We start from the raw sequence: 16,203 nt of genomic DNA on the forward strand, positions 1-16,203 counted from the left end.
ACAGATTTGCTATCCATTTCCAAAGTTCCTAGTTTTGGAGTACTATCCTAGATGGGAAATACCACTTCATACCATCTAATACTATCTAGATTCTTCAAAGCTCAGCTACTCTGATGAATGAATTGCATGATGAAAGGAAGGAAAAAGAGTAGTAAGGTGTATTTGATATTATAATCTTCATATTCAGATCCCTTTTAAGTTTTAACTAGATAATACTTTTCCCTTATAATCTGCAATTAGTTAATGCTATCTTTTAGAAATATATAATAGTTGTTTTAAGTATGGGCATAATTTATTATTTATCCACTCATTCAACAAATACTGATTGTTGCTTTGATAGATGCTGAATAATAGGGAAAACTTAACAGTTATTCATAATATCACAAAACTTCTTTGAACCAGATTCTGAAGAAGAAAGTGGTAATTTAGACTGTTAAACTTTAAAATATTGTATAAATAACATTTTTCTGAGTTATCTGAAAGTGATCAGTTTATTGCATTTCTTCCCACTCCACAGAATTACCAGTAGTTGGATACTGTGTTCCCTGAGCAGCTTTCTGGTTGTTAGGCATCCTATGAAGCTTGTATCGAGGGTAGAATGAAAAAGATAGATTGATGCATATTTAGTGTATTTGATCATGTTTTTTTGCAGCTTAATACATTTATGTTCCTTGTTTGCATGTTGGTTTCCTTTAAGTTTTATATGCATGAGTCAACATTCATTAGTCCCATCAGATCTGGCATCTTGAAGAAAAATTTGCGTAGGCTCAGTGATACTGAGGACCAGATATCAAACAGATGAATTCAGCAAGGAGATATGCTATCTTGTGAGATGCACATTCTCTCCTTGTGAAGTCACTACCTGCCTGCAGAATTTTGCTTTTCTGCATTAGTGCAGATTTTCTGGGTACTGCAGAACAATATATCTACACAAGCTAACTGGACATCCACAAGTACCTGAAACACCTGTCCAGAATTGATTGAATCCCTTTTTCTCCTAGTTTGTCCATTAGTACCTCTTATATTAGTTATGCCACACTGTCTGTCTAGATATCCAGGATGGTATTTGATAATCAACCTACTCTCTTCCTTCTTAATAAGTATCTATTGTAGTATCTAATCAACCAATTAATTCATTAAAGATGGGTTGCTGAATCTATTCATAAATATATCTGGAATATGCATCTTTTCCTACATCTCTGCACCAGTGCTGTAATTCAGGCTCTCACCACTGTCACTAAGTGATGGCCTCTGAAAAAAGATACTTAGCATTCCAGACTTTCTTGTCTCTAACTTATCCTTCTCATGACAGGTAGAGAAAATTTTGTAAAAAAACAAAACAAGACTGAGATTATTTAACCTTACAATATCTTAATAATCCTCAAAATATCAGCAAAATACTCAGAGAAAAAAAGACAAGACTGAAATGTCTTCTTCATTTAGACTTGATAGTTTATTAAAATAAAGATAAAGGACATCCCATAAAAATAATTTCTACCAAAAATTTTACAATCTGCATTTTCTGAAATAATTTTTTCCATGATGGTACGTGAACATTGTCTGGAAATAAACCTTTTAAAATATGTAGCCTTAGAGTACACTGGAATAGACCCTTTTAATTATAGGGATCACTAATGAATGTTTGTGTACTCAATTTAGGTATGTGGACCCAATTCTATTAGCACATTGGCTTAGTGGAAGACACATAGTCTTTAGTTATAAGTTTAGATTCTTAAGAAACTACTTACTAGAAAATGCTATTAACCTTTCTGAGTCCCATTTCTACCTATTTATGTAAAAGTTCTTTCACCTGTATGGACACTTTCTGACTGATGCTGTTTGTAGTGTTTACTGATACATGCTAGACTAGTATCTGGCTCATTGTATGTACTCAATAAATATTACTGAAATTAATGTGGAAATAAATTATAAACTAAATTTAAGTTTTAAAGGATATATGTAGCCATCACCCTTATCACTCCCCCTACTGTAACACATACCAAACTCCAAATTTTGCCATGCCGGCCACTTGGAAGTTTCTTTTGCGTTTTCTATTCATGGAGACAACATCAGTTTTTGTATAAGAACTATAGTTCCTAAGTTGCTGCCGCACATTCCCAGGGTACATTTCCATGACTCGACTCTTATAGAAAGAAGTAGCTAAACTCTCTAAAAAGGTATGGCTAGATTTCAGCAAAGTTGAATGGAAATGGCATTGTAGCATGAATATCTCTGAAGCATTTTGGGCTTATTCCTGATTGACTTGCTTCTTGCACCCAATGATTGATTAGCCTTGGTCATTCTGCCCTCTGATTATCTCTAGCTAGTTGTTCAACTTTTTATCTTCCGATTTCTTTGTGCCAAGCATCATGGCCACAGTTGGATCTCTCCCAAGATCTTGAACAACTCTCTGGACACAGCCTATAGTTGCACAGATTGACCTACATAGAAATATTTTCCACAGAGCCATAATTAAAGATGATTGAGAATGAAGGCAGATATCACTACCATTCAGAGAATGTGAAAAACTGCCCCATGATGCCAGGCACATTTTCAAATATCAAACATTCAGTATGTTGTCCCTGGAGTCCCTCACGGACAAACGATGCAGGGTCTATTTTGCTAGGTATCCTGGACTAAACTCTCAAATTGTTCCTCAGACCACAAGACACTGGAACCATATTAAAAGAATTAAGGAAGATTACCATAATAATGTAAGAGGAAAATAGAAATAAACTAGCTGAACACATACAGAGCCAATAATAATGGAGAAAATAGATTCTGGGAGGGAGTGGAATGCAAAGCAGGGCATGTATTGGTTAGGAGAAACACTAGTTGACTCCTATTTCCAAAATGTTTTTAAAATTTAACAGGCATTGCATGTTCCTAGCCATCTGCTAAACATCAGCACACCCATTAATGGGCCTCCATGGAACTGCAAAATCAACTGAGAGTCTAAAAATCTGCATTTTACTTCTGTGGTATTGTTTTGATTCATTCATCAGCTCTTCGTTTGCCACTACTTTTTATTTACTCATTTATGAATAGTAGGTTCACTATGTTGCAGATTATTTGTGCTTTTCTTTGTGACAGAAAAATGAAAATTCTTATCTGCTATAGACATTTGTTTCACTTTGTTCTGACCCAGAAAAAAAGGAGATAGTGTCCTACACAGCTGTGTTCCAGAGATGCTCAGAATATATGCTGAAAAAAAAAAATGCAGCACGACCCCATCTGCTGGCAAGGAACTGCTACAAGGAAGACAGATAAGCCAAAAAAGTGCTCTGTTGCCCTTGCTTGATAGGTTTACCCAATATCCCTCTCCAGTAGCTGAGACAAGGAGTCCTGTAACAGAGGATTGGCTTTGTGTTGTAGGCTATTTTGGGGATAGTTCGTTACTAGCACACTTAGGGCTTGACTATTTGAAAGAAGATACTTCGTACAACTGTGGTTGAGTTAAATTGGCTGCAACATGGAATTAAGAGCCAAAGAGAGGCTCTCTGTTTGTTGCTGGGAGAGTTAAGGAAAAGACCTGTCAGAATAAGAATAGTAAAGATGAAAGACATTGAGCTTCTGTGCAAACCTAAGTACTCTCTCATAATTTCCCAATCATGGGTAGTAATACTGATGCTCAGTAGGAACAATTTGGGAGTTGAATTTTTCTAAAAATCCTATTGCATTTGGTGTTCTTATCTACATAAAGCAAACTTGTTTAGAGTAAATAGGCTTGAAGAAATTTCCGTTGAGGTTTATGGCAGATTAAAATGTTAAATTATTCGACTTAATTCTTGGGCTCTAATCCTGAATTCTTACTCTACATTAAGTATAAGAATTGATATGTAAGCATTTCTGGAAATAATATAAAGCAAATAGACACAAACATACTCACAAGTAATATATCTTATGCAGAGGTGCAAATCCCATGGAAATTCATGGGGAAGCAACTCAGTTCTCATTTATCAGTAAGATTTTGAGCATAATTATTAAAGCTGGTATAGTGCTTTTCAGTTTACATAGTTCTTGTCCTTACAAGTTAAATTCTCTTTACGGAATATTTGTGAGGTAAAAAGAACAGGTTCTATTCTTATGTTTGGGAACTGGGACCCAGAGGCCTATGTGACCTTTCTATGGTTGTTTCCATATCTTGGCTATTGTAAATAGTGCTGCTATAAACATGGGAGTTCGTGTTTCCTTTTGAATTTGTGTTCTTTGCATAGATACATAAGAGTGGAATTACTTGGACATGTGGCATATACATTTTTAGTCTTTGGGGGAACCTCTACACTTCTTTTCATAAGGGCTAAATAAGTTTATATTCCTATTCTATCCTACACCAATCTGTGCCTCTTTGTTTTAGATACATAATTGTGATTCTTCATAATATTTAATTTTTGCAGCTCATTTATTTTTTTCTACTTATTTTACTGTTTTACATATTAATGTTTGTTTTTGTTTTATTCTTACTGATCTTCCAAAATAAACTGTAAAATCTCTGAAGGACAATGTATGTCCTTTCTGAGTTTGCAAAATTGCCTAGCTCAATGTGAAGCATATCAAGGTCAACAAATGGATGATTGTTTTTAAATTATTTGCATTTTTATCTATTTGAGGGAGCTACATCTTTTAATTCCTCACTATGTCCGACACAGAGAGGTTGCTTAATACTAACTCTTTGAATTAGGTTAAATATTTTTTCTAGTTCCCTAATATTAGGTTCATGATATTTATTTAGGCAGCTGGCTCAGAGTCTTCATATAGATTTAGTATTAGTATTTTATGCATGTTTGATATAGTATGAAAATGTGTATTTAAAAGACTTGAATTTAATCTCAGTGTAATAATAAAAGTCATCAGATCAAATTGATCATTTTTCTCTCCCTCAGGTATAGGATGTGATATATTCACATTTTGTGTCTCCTGTTTAAAATAGTTCCCATTTTCCCAATCATATTAGTTGTTAAATATTCACAATGTCATCATTTAACATCTAGCAAGAAAGTAAAAACATACTGTGTTTACTTGTATCATATTTTATACATGTGCATGAAATATCACCCTGCTGTTTTAACTACAAAATGTTGCTGAATCAGAGAAAAACAGCACAAAATCATCCATTATTAGCACATAGCCTTATCTGCTTTGTCACCACAGGAATAGTCACTGAAATATATCCTTTTAATGTGATGAGGAAATGAGTCAGCATTCTTACATGAAGGGAAATATCCCAGGTCAACTTTTCTTGTTGATTTACTGTCAACTTCTATTTGAATTAGACTTTGGGTTGAATACAAAACAGAACCATGTTCATTCCCTTGATGATAATTTCCAAGATCTCTGGCAGACTTCTCACTACCCAGGATGAGAGAAGACAGATGAAACTGAACAATGACAGAAAGGATCCCCTAACGTATACTCAAAGCTATCATTTATAACCCCCCCTCCCAATACTGAAGGTTCTACGGATGTAATGAATAAATTTAAGGGATATATTATACAGAAGAAACAGATGCCAAGAGAGAAAAGAAATGTTTGCAAGATGATTCTGTTCCAAGATCCTGGAGTATTAAATAAAATTTCTTACTGCTCACTCACTGTCCTTCAACATAAAGGGAAGTAGAGTCAAGTAAAATAAACCAAGTGTGGCTACTTTCATTTTCAAAGATAGCCCCACTGATATTTTTAATCACAAAATACTCTTTGATAATCTCCAGCAGCAGAAGTAGATGAAATGTATTTCTCATCTTGAACCTAGACAACATTTTGCAACAGTCTCCAGGACTAAGATGTAGCTGAAGACATCCCCCTAGATTCCACGTTCTCACTTCCATCCTTCTCATTCTCCCTCTCCTCGTGCTCTCGCGCTCTCTCCCGCTCGCGGGCATGTACACACACACACACATCCACACATCCACCCTCCAGCCCCCCACCTTTAAAGATTAGTCACCAAGCTCTCATGAAGTCCAAAAAGACCCACATAGAGAGGAAACTGAAACCTCATCCAGATGACATCCATTGGCAGACATGAGTGAGGACCCTCAGTTTTAAAATCTTTCAGCTGATCATGGGAAACAGAAAAACTCTCTAGTGAGCCATGTCCAAATTCCTGATCAGTAGACATGATAGCATTATAAATGATTGCATTGTTCTACATTTTTTTAGTATTCTATGTAATCAAAATAACTGAATCATAATTTGGGTACTTGGAAGTACATTGTGATCGTCATACAATCTAAAGCGCATGTTTCATGGATGAATATTACCAACAAAAACTGGAATGACCTTGAAGAGAATGTTAATGAAAATCTAAAGAGCTTCAAAATAAAGAAATTGATGATTTTCAAAAAGACTGGCAGGGAAATCACAGAGTGTAGATAATTATTGCAAGGTGGAGGAAAAGGGACCCTAGTTCTCTAGTGATGAACAATTTGTTTGCAGTGACATGAAAATAACATGAAAAACAGTAAGTATACCTATGAACTGAAGAATCTAAGGAAATGCAGAATTCAGAAAGTGTCTTTTAACCTTTTCCCAATGCCTGTGATAACATGAGAGCAAAGGGAAATTAAAGGCATTACTGTTTTCAACAAACTTTTAGAGGATTTATATAAAGGAAACAGAACTTGAGTTTGAAAATAGATCTTTTTCATTTCCTCTCTGTTATATAAGATATTCCAATTAATAAATTGTTTCAAAGCAAAAATAACATCTAGAATACGACTTTAAAATCTTTTAAGATCTTGGAAAGATATAAGGCTATGCCTAATGAAGTCATCCTTTCAGACACAGGCCAGCTAAGCATCCTTATGGCATGCCTCCCAGACCCTCTTTGAGAATCATAAAAGGGCAAAGTCCCATAGCAACAACACAGCATGCCCAAGGTACAGAAGGACTTTTGTATAATAAAATGCACCGTGCATTGATGCATAAGACACTTTTAACATTTTAAATGAATCACATTAGTTTCTCCTTAATCCTGTTTACAACTCCCCATCGAGAGGTGGTTTCATTGTCCATGGTTTTAGTTACCCATGGTCAACCATGGTCCAAAAATACTACGCAAAATGAGTTATTTGAGAGAGGCCACACTCAGATGATTTTCATTATGGTAATATGCTTACAACCATTTTATAATCATTTTAATGCTTACAACCATTTTAATATGTATTTATAATAAACTCTAGCTATTATGTATAATAGTTACTAGTGTCTTACTGTACCTAGCATATAAATTAAACTTAACCATAGGTATGTATAGCAAATAGTGTGTGTGTATATTGATATATACAGATATTTAAGTGATGGTTTGGTAGTATCCAGTGTTTAAGGCATCCATTGGGAGTCTCAGGACATATCCTCACAGATAAGAGAGGGTTACTGTATAGGGAATTGAAAGGGGCAGAGCTGAAATTCAGAGGTTTTATGCTTCCCAAACTTCAGTAGCTAGGAAACAGGATGAGAGAACTGATCGGTTTCAAATGCTGATATTTCTTATGGAATTCAGGGAAGGATGACTCAGAAGTCAAAACCAAAAGCCCAGAAGGCAAAGTCTATAGGAAACTAAAGGCAATAAGGCTGAGGAGTAATTAAAGAATTGGTACTATGTGTATGACTGGATTTCAAAGTTTTTATGAAGCAAAGACTGCTGTGTATCACATTTTTCTTGTTCATGAATAGAAGCCTCTTTACTGATTGACTATCCAATGGATATCCCACAACTACAGATCAGATATGTCAGTGGCAGTTAACTTGCCTCTTTAGCTATAGATGTCAGAACTGAGGCACCATACTTGAAGCGCCACAACCAAAAGACTTATTTTTTTTAAGATTTATTTATTTATGCATACAAGAGCTGGGATAAAGGCCAGAGGTATGGGGGGGGGGGTTGAGAGGATTCACCAGAAAGAGTGGGGAACAGAACAGGCAGACTGACTGAAATACACTGCTGAGGGGAGCAGTGGGTGAGTCAGTCTGCTGCTCCGTGTGGGTAGCTCCCTGGCTAGGGATCAAACTTGTGCTGCAGTGGCTGCAGACTGCTTCATAGGCTACATCTTAACCCCTTGCACCACCAGGGAGGCCAGCCAAATACTTATTTTTATATGGGTCTGAGCTAAACCATAAAATCTGGGCTCTCATGTCTGAATCGTATATTGCAATAGGGTGATATATGTGTGTGTTTGTGTGTGTCGTGTACTCACATTTTTTTTTCTGTAATTGTTTTCCATTTATTTTAATTGTCACATACTACTTTATTAGAAACACTTTACTATCCCTATTTCATGAGGAAACTGAGCTCAAATGTAGTAATTTGCTGAGGTTTCTCAGCTACTAAACAAAAGACCTTAAATTTATTTTTTAAAACTGTTATTGAAGTACTATTGTTTTACATAGTTATTAGTACTTTGTAAGTATAGGTTCTCCCAACCCCCTGCCCCCCCAGGTGCAGTCATCATAACATAACTGCTACCAAAACCCCGGAGTCTATGGTACTTTCTCCCTACTTTGTTCTTGTCCCCACTCCCCGCCCTCTTTGGTGTCCTCTCTTTCTGGGTGCCTGAGTTCTTTTGTCAGTATTCATGGGTTACTTTTTAACTTTGACTTTATCTGATCCTTTATTAGGTTTCTCTGTAGTCCACATGAGTGACACCATCCAATATCTTTCTGACCTGTTGCGCTTAGCATAATCCCTTCCAGCCCCATCCATGTTGCTGCAAATGACGAGTTTAAACATCTTTGATAGCTGAGTAGTAATCTGTTGTGCATATATATACCATATCTTCTTGATCCATTCATCTGGTTTGGGGTATTTAGGTCTTCCCATATCTTGGCTATTATAAATTGTGCTTCCATAAACATGGGATTGAAAATTTCCTTATGAATTAGTTTTTGTTTTCTTTGGATACATACCAAGCAGTGGAATTACTGGTTCATATGGCACATCCATTTTAAGTCTTCTGAGAAGCCTCCATACTGTTTTTCATAATGGCTAGACCAGTCTACCTTCCTACCAGCAATGTCAGATAGTTGCCTTTTCTCACATCCTCACTAGCACTTGTTTTGGGACTTCTTACTATGGGCCATTCTCATAAGGTATAAGGTGGTATCCATTGTGGTTTTTGATAGGCATCTTTTTGACAGTAAGTGATAATGAACACTTTTTTTTCAAGTGCCTGTTGGCCTTTTGTATGTCTTCTTTGGAGCAGTGCATATTTAAGTCTGAGTGTTTTTTTAAAAGATTTATTTATTTATACAAGAACTGGGGTACAGGCCAGATGTGTGGGAGGGTGAGAGAATTCACCAGAGACAGAGCGGGGAACAGAGCAGGCAGATCGACCGAAGTACACTGCTGAGGGGAACAGCGGGCGAGACAGGAGAGGTCTGTTTGCTATGTGGGTATCTCCACGGCCGGCCCGGATCGAACCGGCACTGCTGAGGCTGCGGAGAGCTTCACAGCACTGTGCTCAACCACCTGTGCCACCAGAGAGGCCCTACGTCTGAATATTTTTTGATTGGGTTGTGTTTTGTTTGTTGAAATGTATGAGTTCTTTGTACATCTTTGATATCAAACCCTTGTCAGATGTGTCATGTAAAAATATTTTTTCCCATTCAGTAGGGTTACAGTTTCTTTCATATGCAAAAGTCACCCATGTCAGGAACAATAATTCTTGAGGGTGAAGGGATAAATTAATGAAATTTTAGAGAATACCCTTAGTGTTTATATTTACCAGCTGTCTTTTATTCATAAATATATAATAACCACCAAGGATCACTACGCATATGAGGAAACAAAACCCAAGAGAAAGGCTAAGAAAAATCTAGCACCAGAGAAAAATTATATTAATGTGAAAGAAGGAGACAAAAATATCTTACAGAAGCTGAGAGATAAATGAAATGCGAACAATCACTGAAATAATGCACATAGAATTAAAGGGGCTAGGACTATTTAAAAGGCTAGCATATTATTCAAAGGGAAAATCTTAATTGATACCACACTTTTCTGTAGCAGCAATGGGTACTGGAAGAAAATGTAGTAATGACTTAACCCTAGAATTCTCTATTCAGTTAACCTACCAAAGTTAATAGGAGAAAATGAGAAACGGAAGGGGATTAGCATGCAGATAATAACAAAACCTCTCCTGACCATTCTTTGGAAATGTATTCTAGGCATATGTGGCATATATTCTAGGCATAAAATAAACAGGAAATTATGATGGCATGATATTACATAAACAGTAGATTTAGCTCAGGAAAACAAAATAAAGATAATAAATGTGCATATAAGTCTATATACTAGAAGACCACAGAATTCAAAAAAACCCTTTATGAAGTTAGGGTATGTTCTCTGTCATATAAATATCAAGAAACTGGATTAGAATAGTAATACGCTGAAGTTATTCTCAATAAAAATACAAAAAACAAGGTGGGGAGGAGGCTAAAAACACCACCGAAAAGGACTATTGAATAAAAAACTGGTTCAAATGTGAAGGGGTCTAAAAAGCATGTGAAATATGATTTTAATCACTTAATAAAATATTAGAAATTGAAATTGCATTTGTTTTAGATCGAGGACACATTCTCAATTAAAAGGCATATATTTGGAGACATGCAAAAATATATCCCTATCTACAGCTCCAATCTCTATCTCTTCAGATATAATTACTCATTCTACCATGAATATGGTTATACTATTATAATTATCATTAATGCTTTACATATTTTTAGCATTCTAAGATGAAGTCAAGTTTTATTTTAATTACAGAACAAAATTAAAATATGATTATATTTTAATTTTAAGTCATGCTATACCCGATATAAATAGGAAAGCTGGGGAAAGGATTTGAAGGCAAATAGGTACATATTTCCTTATTTATAGTATGAATGAAATTATATTCTTTAAACTTGTGTAATAAAGAAATATGATTAGAAGTTAAAAGTTTAAGTGACAAAAATGTGTTTTAAATATACTAAATTTCTCATCTTCTATCATGTAGCCTCAGGTAGACCTTTGAAATATAATTGATCAAAAAAGAGATGTATATCTTTGAAATTAATAAATATAGCTTTTTTTTTTGGTAAGGGTATATCATTGGCCTTCAATAGGTGTAGGTAGTCATAAAAATTAATGTTATATATCTTTGTTATACCAAACATTATGTTAATACATATAAAACACTGAACATTACATAAATTTGTAGTTTATTGCTTTCTATATGTATAGAACTCTGTTGCACTTTGATAATAACTTCTGTTCAGATATTTTCTATGTAAATGGCATAGAGTAAGATATATCAGAAAAAATTTTTACTCCCTAAAATGTTAGTAATTTGTTAATAACTTGATACATAATTCATTAAGGGAATTTTATTTGCTTCATAACTGACAAAAGAAATGAAGTATCAAATTTAATTTTTTTAATAATTTCTTTGATTTTTCTTTATATAAGAACTGGGGTACAGGTCAGAGGCATGGGAAGTGAGAGAATTCACCAGAGACAGAGTGGGGAGCAGAACAGGCTGACTGAAATACACTGCTGAGGGGAGCCACGGGCGAGTCAGGAGAGGTCTATCGTGCCATGTGTGTTTCTGCCTGGCCGGCCGGGAATTGAACCAGTGCTGCAGAGGCTGCGGACAGCTTCACAGCATGGAGTTCAACCTACTGCGCCACGGGGAGGCCCCACATTTAATTTTTATCTCAATTATTACTCACATATGTCAGATATATAAATATTTATGCAAGAGTTGAGGTACAGGCCAGAGGTGCGGAAGGGTGAGAGGATTCACCAGAGACAGAGTGGGGAGCAGAACAGGCAGACAGACCAAAAGCACTGCTGAGGGGAGCAGCAGGTGAGACAGGATAGGTCTGCCACACCATGTGGGTTTCTCCCTGGTTGGCTAGGAATTGAACCCATTCTGAAGAGGCTGTGGACAGCTTCACAGCACTGCACTCAACCCACTGTGCCATGGGGGGAGGCCAGGTAAAATTCAGTCTTGAGCTCAATTTTCAGATACCTAAAAGCTGATATTTTTTGATAAATATTCTTGACACTTAAGTTGTCATCCTTGGGGATTTGTCATTAGAACCAAGAGTTTCCTGTGATACTGACAAGAGTATCTCAATAGAAGATGACAAAATATAGAGTAACTTCCAATTAGGTTAACATACAGATATTCTATTGATATTACTAAGTACACATGTACAAATATGTCAACTATTGACTTAACATTTTTTTAATCATAACATTAGATCTACAGCCTTAAAATCTTAAATTTTATTTGTCAATGACTAAAACATTTTGATGAAACATGATTATCCTACATTAATATTTCTGTCTTTGAAATTTATGCCAAATTAATAGCAACTTACAAAACCCACCACTTCTGAAATCATTCTTATTTGTGTTGTGAGAAAATAAGTACTAAGCTGATATTAGCAAAGTTGAAATAGAAAAACTGAATTTTTATATATAACTGAAAAAACACTAGTCAAACTGTAATAACTGATATTTTTCTACACCTAATATCCCAGAATTTAAAAGCCTTTGTAGAGAATGCATTAAATGTAAAAATACTTCAGTTTTATAAGATCTTTAATTATACTTCAATTGAAATTCAAACTGTAATACATAAATTAGTAATTTTTCTAAACTTGCATAAATCTTAAGACCCTCTTTCTATCCAGTGGTATTTGGATTTCCTTCTTAAGGAGTAAGAAAAGGGGAAACTCATGAGATAAAACAATTCAACAAATTTCCTAAATTTTTTCTTATTTCTGAGCATCTAGCTAAATTTCTGTCCCCACTCTCCCACCGCAGGTATGTCATGAAGTGTTGCCTGACCATAAACCTCACTCAGTTATTTGTTTGAGGCTTAGTGGTGCCCAGGGCTGTCTGAGTTACAAAAACTAAGGTGTAAGGGTGAATCTTCACAATGAGTAGAATGTTTAAGACTAACCTCTCACTGTCAGAGCTGAGTAACATTGTCAGAACCACAAGCTAAGTGTACTACCTATTTATAATCTTCACTGTAACTCTGACAAATATTTAGTATTTCCCTCATTTTGTAACTGATGTAAATGAGGCTCTAACCAATTATTCACTGGTCCAGAACACTTTGTTAATAGAGCAATCCCACGAACAAACCTGTGTCTATCAGACTTCCAAGTACATATGCTTTAAAAATAGAGTAGGTTGCATGAAATCAATCATATTTTAAAAATGCTCTGTAATCACAACATACCATGTAAATTTTAAGAAAAATCCCAAATTTATCATGTATTTTTGTGAGGATAAATTCTTTCTCTCTATAGAAGTGACTTATTGCCTCTTTACTCTGAACATTACTCCTTTCTCTTGTACTAAAAGCATTGTAGATAAATGTTCCTTTTTCTAGGAATAGAGATTATGTGTGTTTGTGTGGGAAGGGAGGGTTGAATAATTTACATGTGCATATAATAATTTATTTTATATAAGATAAATACATAATGTTATATATATAATGTTAAAAATATAAGGTAAATATATAATGTATAGAATGTTAAGTATATACTTATAACATACATATGCATGTATTCTGAAAGGGGCATAATCAGCATAATTTAGGTACCATATACCTAATAAAATATACATAAAAATATAAAATACAGGGCTTCTTCTGGTGGTGCAGCGGTTGAGCGCTGGGCTGAGAGGCTGCCCATAGCCTCTGCAGCACCGGTTTGTTCCCCGGCTGCCGGCGAGGGTCCCACAAAAAAAAAAATATATATATATATATATAATATAGAAAAATATAGTTACTGTCAAATTTTGATCAACAGATGAATGATTTTGTGACAACTGAGAAGAAATATTTTTATAGCAATTCCTATCATAAAAATCACATTGGTGAGTATATAAGACAGGCTGCAGTGAGGGACCGTTTGTGTACCTGAGAATTAAGACATTAGATAGCATCAAGTTGTCAGAAAAGAAAGACATTTGAAAACTTTCCCTCACAGACCTCAGGAATGGTTAATTGTATTCACACAGGCCTGAATAGCTTTATAGGATTGTGGATTCTCCATTGTTATTTTATTATTTTTTAAAAGATTTATGTATTTATACAAGAGCTGGGGTACAGGTCAGAGATGCGGGGTGGGGGAGAGGATTCATCAGAGACAGAGTCGGAAACAGAATAGGCAGATTGACCAAAGTATACTGCTGAGGGGAGCAGCGGGCGAGTCAGGAGAGGTCTGCTGTGCCATGTAGGTTGCTCCCTGGCCGGCTGGGGATCAAACCCATGCCACAGAGTCTGCAGATTTCTTCATAGTGCAGTGATTAACCCCTTGCACCACCAGGGAGGCCCTCCAGTGTTATTTTAGGTCATATCATTCCTCTCTAAGTGTAAACCTAATTTTTCTTACACTAAAAATGTGGCATAAACACAAACAATAGTTTGAGAATCATGGTTTCGTCTGTATACCTTTATTGACACTATGTCCACTGATCCTTTTGCATCATTTAAAAATCCAGGCTATATACTTGTCTTCTGTAGGAAAGGTGACAGTATTGCTCCATCATTTAGGGAGTAAAGTAATATTTATAGGAGTAGATGTAAAATATGACAGCCTTGATGGAACTTCCTATGGTTATTGTCAGAAGCTGCCATTGTATGTGCTATGTCTTTATATAACACAATCCAATCCTCTTAAAATTGAACTGTGTTCATACACCTTCAGGTCATTTCCCTCTTCCAAAATATGAAATTATTTTTCCCATTTATTACAAGAAAATATTCAGGCACTAACATGTGAGGACTTTCACATTCTTGCCCATCCTATGTTTTCAGCCTAGTAGGCAATGTTTCAGGTTATCAAAATATTTGCTACAGTCACTCTTGCCCACTGGGTTATTAAAAAAAAAAAAACCTTTTGATTATACTATTTCTCTACTAAGTTTCCTATTTTCCCTACCTCTAAACTAAAACTCAACTCCTTCAAGTGTTAAAGATGATCCTCAGTTCCCACCTAGGATGCTTACCCCTATTTTTGAGCTCTCTATAAATCACTAGGAACACAGTCAAGTTCTCCTCAATTTCTTCTATTGATTTTTTAAATAATCAAATTGTAGTTTAAGGTCAGTTGCCTGAATAAACAGAGTACACGAAGAGATGAAAGGAAAACTACTGGAAGAGGTTTTTTTAGAAGCCTTTCAGATATGTTGCCGTTGCCAGGTGACTGTTAAAGTTTTGAAGCTAGAAAAATTCAAGTAGAACTCTGGTATCCTTTCCCTTTGATCTACATCACCAGATTGAATGGACCCTTATATTTGTCAGTATATTCATTTAACTAGAGAAATGGAGAAGAAATGAGAAGAGAGAATACAAAATTTGAAAGTCTGTCTCTCTGTAGAGTCAAATCTAAGACATGTAAATTCTTTCTTTACGTTTTGGTATTTTATATAGGATAATACAGAGTTTGAATTTTCACAATAGGTCACTTCAGATATAAAATATTAAGCAAAAGACTACTAGAGCAAGTATGTATATTTACATGAAATCAACTAATGATTATTAAATGTTGTAGGTAATCTATTAGGTCAAGTTTTATGCTTTTTATTTGTGGGGGTGGGCACAAAGACCAAATATTATTATAAATCACTCTATCACACAAGCATTTTCAAATTGTTTAACCTTTCTAAGTGGCTGTCAGTAGTATATAAACTAGCAAATTTTAAACTCATTTTGAGATAATTTTAGATTTATAGAAGTTTTACATATAGTATGGAAAGCCTCTAAAAATTCTTTGCCCAGCCTCCTTAACTTGAACATCTTACATATACATGGACCTTTGCATAGCTTTTATTTTAACTTGAAATTTTCCATTACTTATCCTTAGGAAATTCAAGGAGAAACTACAAGAAATTGAGAAACTTCTTTTTCATTCCTGTTATAATGAATTGGAGAAACAAAAATTTCTTAGTACACATATAGACTGTGAGTTTGGAGATGTTGTTTATTACAAACTATCATCCTTGAGAAATAAGAGCATGCAGATGCCCCAGTAGTTTTCTCCATGTGTATTTTGTATAGATTTGTAATAAAATTTGTCTCATGACAGCATCATTAGGGTGCAGTGCTACTTGCTCAACATAGAAGGCAAATATCCAGATTTTATTTTTAAAACTTCGCTCTAGATTGATGTCTGTCACCACATATCATTAAAAAAAAATTGTAA

General features: G+C 35.1%; 1 long non-coding RNA gene across 2 annotated transcripts in view; it reads left to right on the forward strand.

The window, feature by feature from the left end:
- The window catches only part of LOC129146465 (uncharacterized), a 153,808-nt gene that overhangs the window by 83,134 nt on the left and 54,471 nt on the right, over positions 1-16,203 (forward strand). For both annotated transcript variants that reach the window (XR_008553242.1, XR_008553243.1), the window contains exon 4: positions 15,865-15,962. This is a non-coding gene — a long non-coding RNA (uncharacterized LOC129146465). The remainder of the gene's footprint in view (positions 1-15,864; positions 15,963-16,203) is intronic.

This window comes from Talpa occidentalis, unplaced genomic scaffold (genome assembly GCF_014898055.3).
Source record: "Talpa occidentalis isolate TD23 unplaced genomic scaffold, MPIMG_talOcc4v2.1 talOcc4.2, whole genome shotgun sequence".
NCBI classification, from domain to species: Eukaryota; Metazoa; Chordata; class Mammalia; order Eulipotyphla; family Talpidae; genus Talpa; species Talpa occidentalis.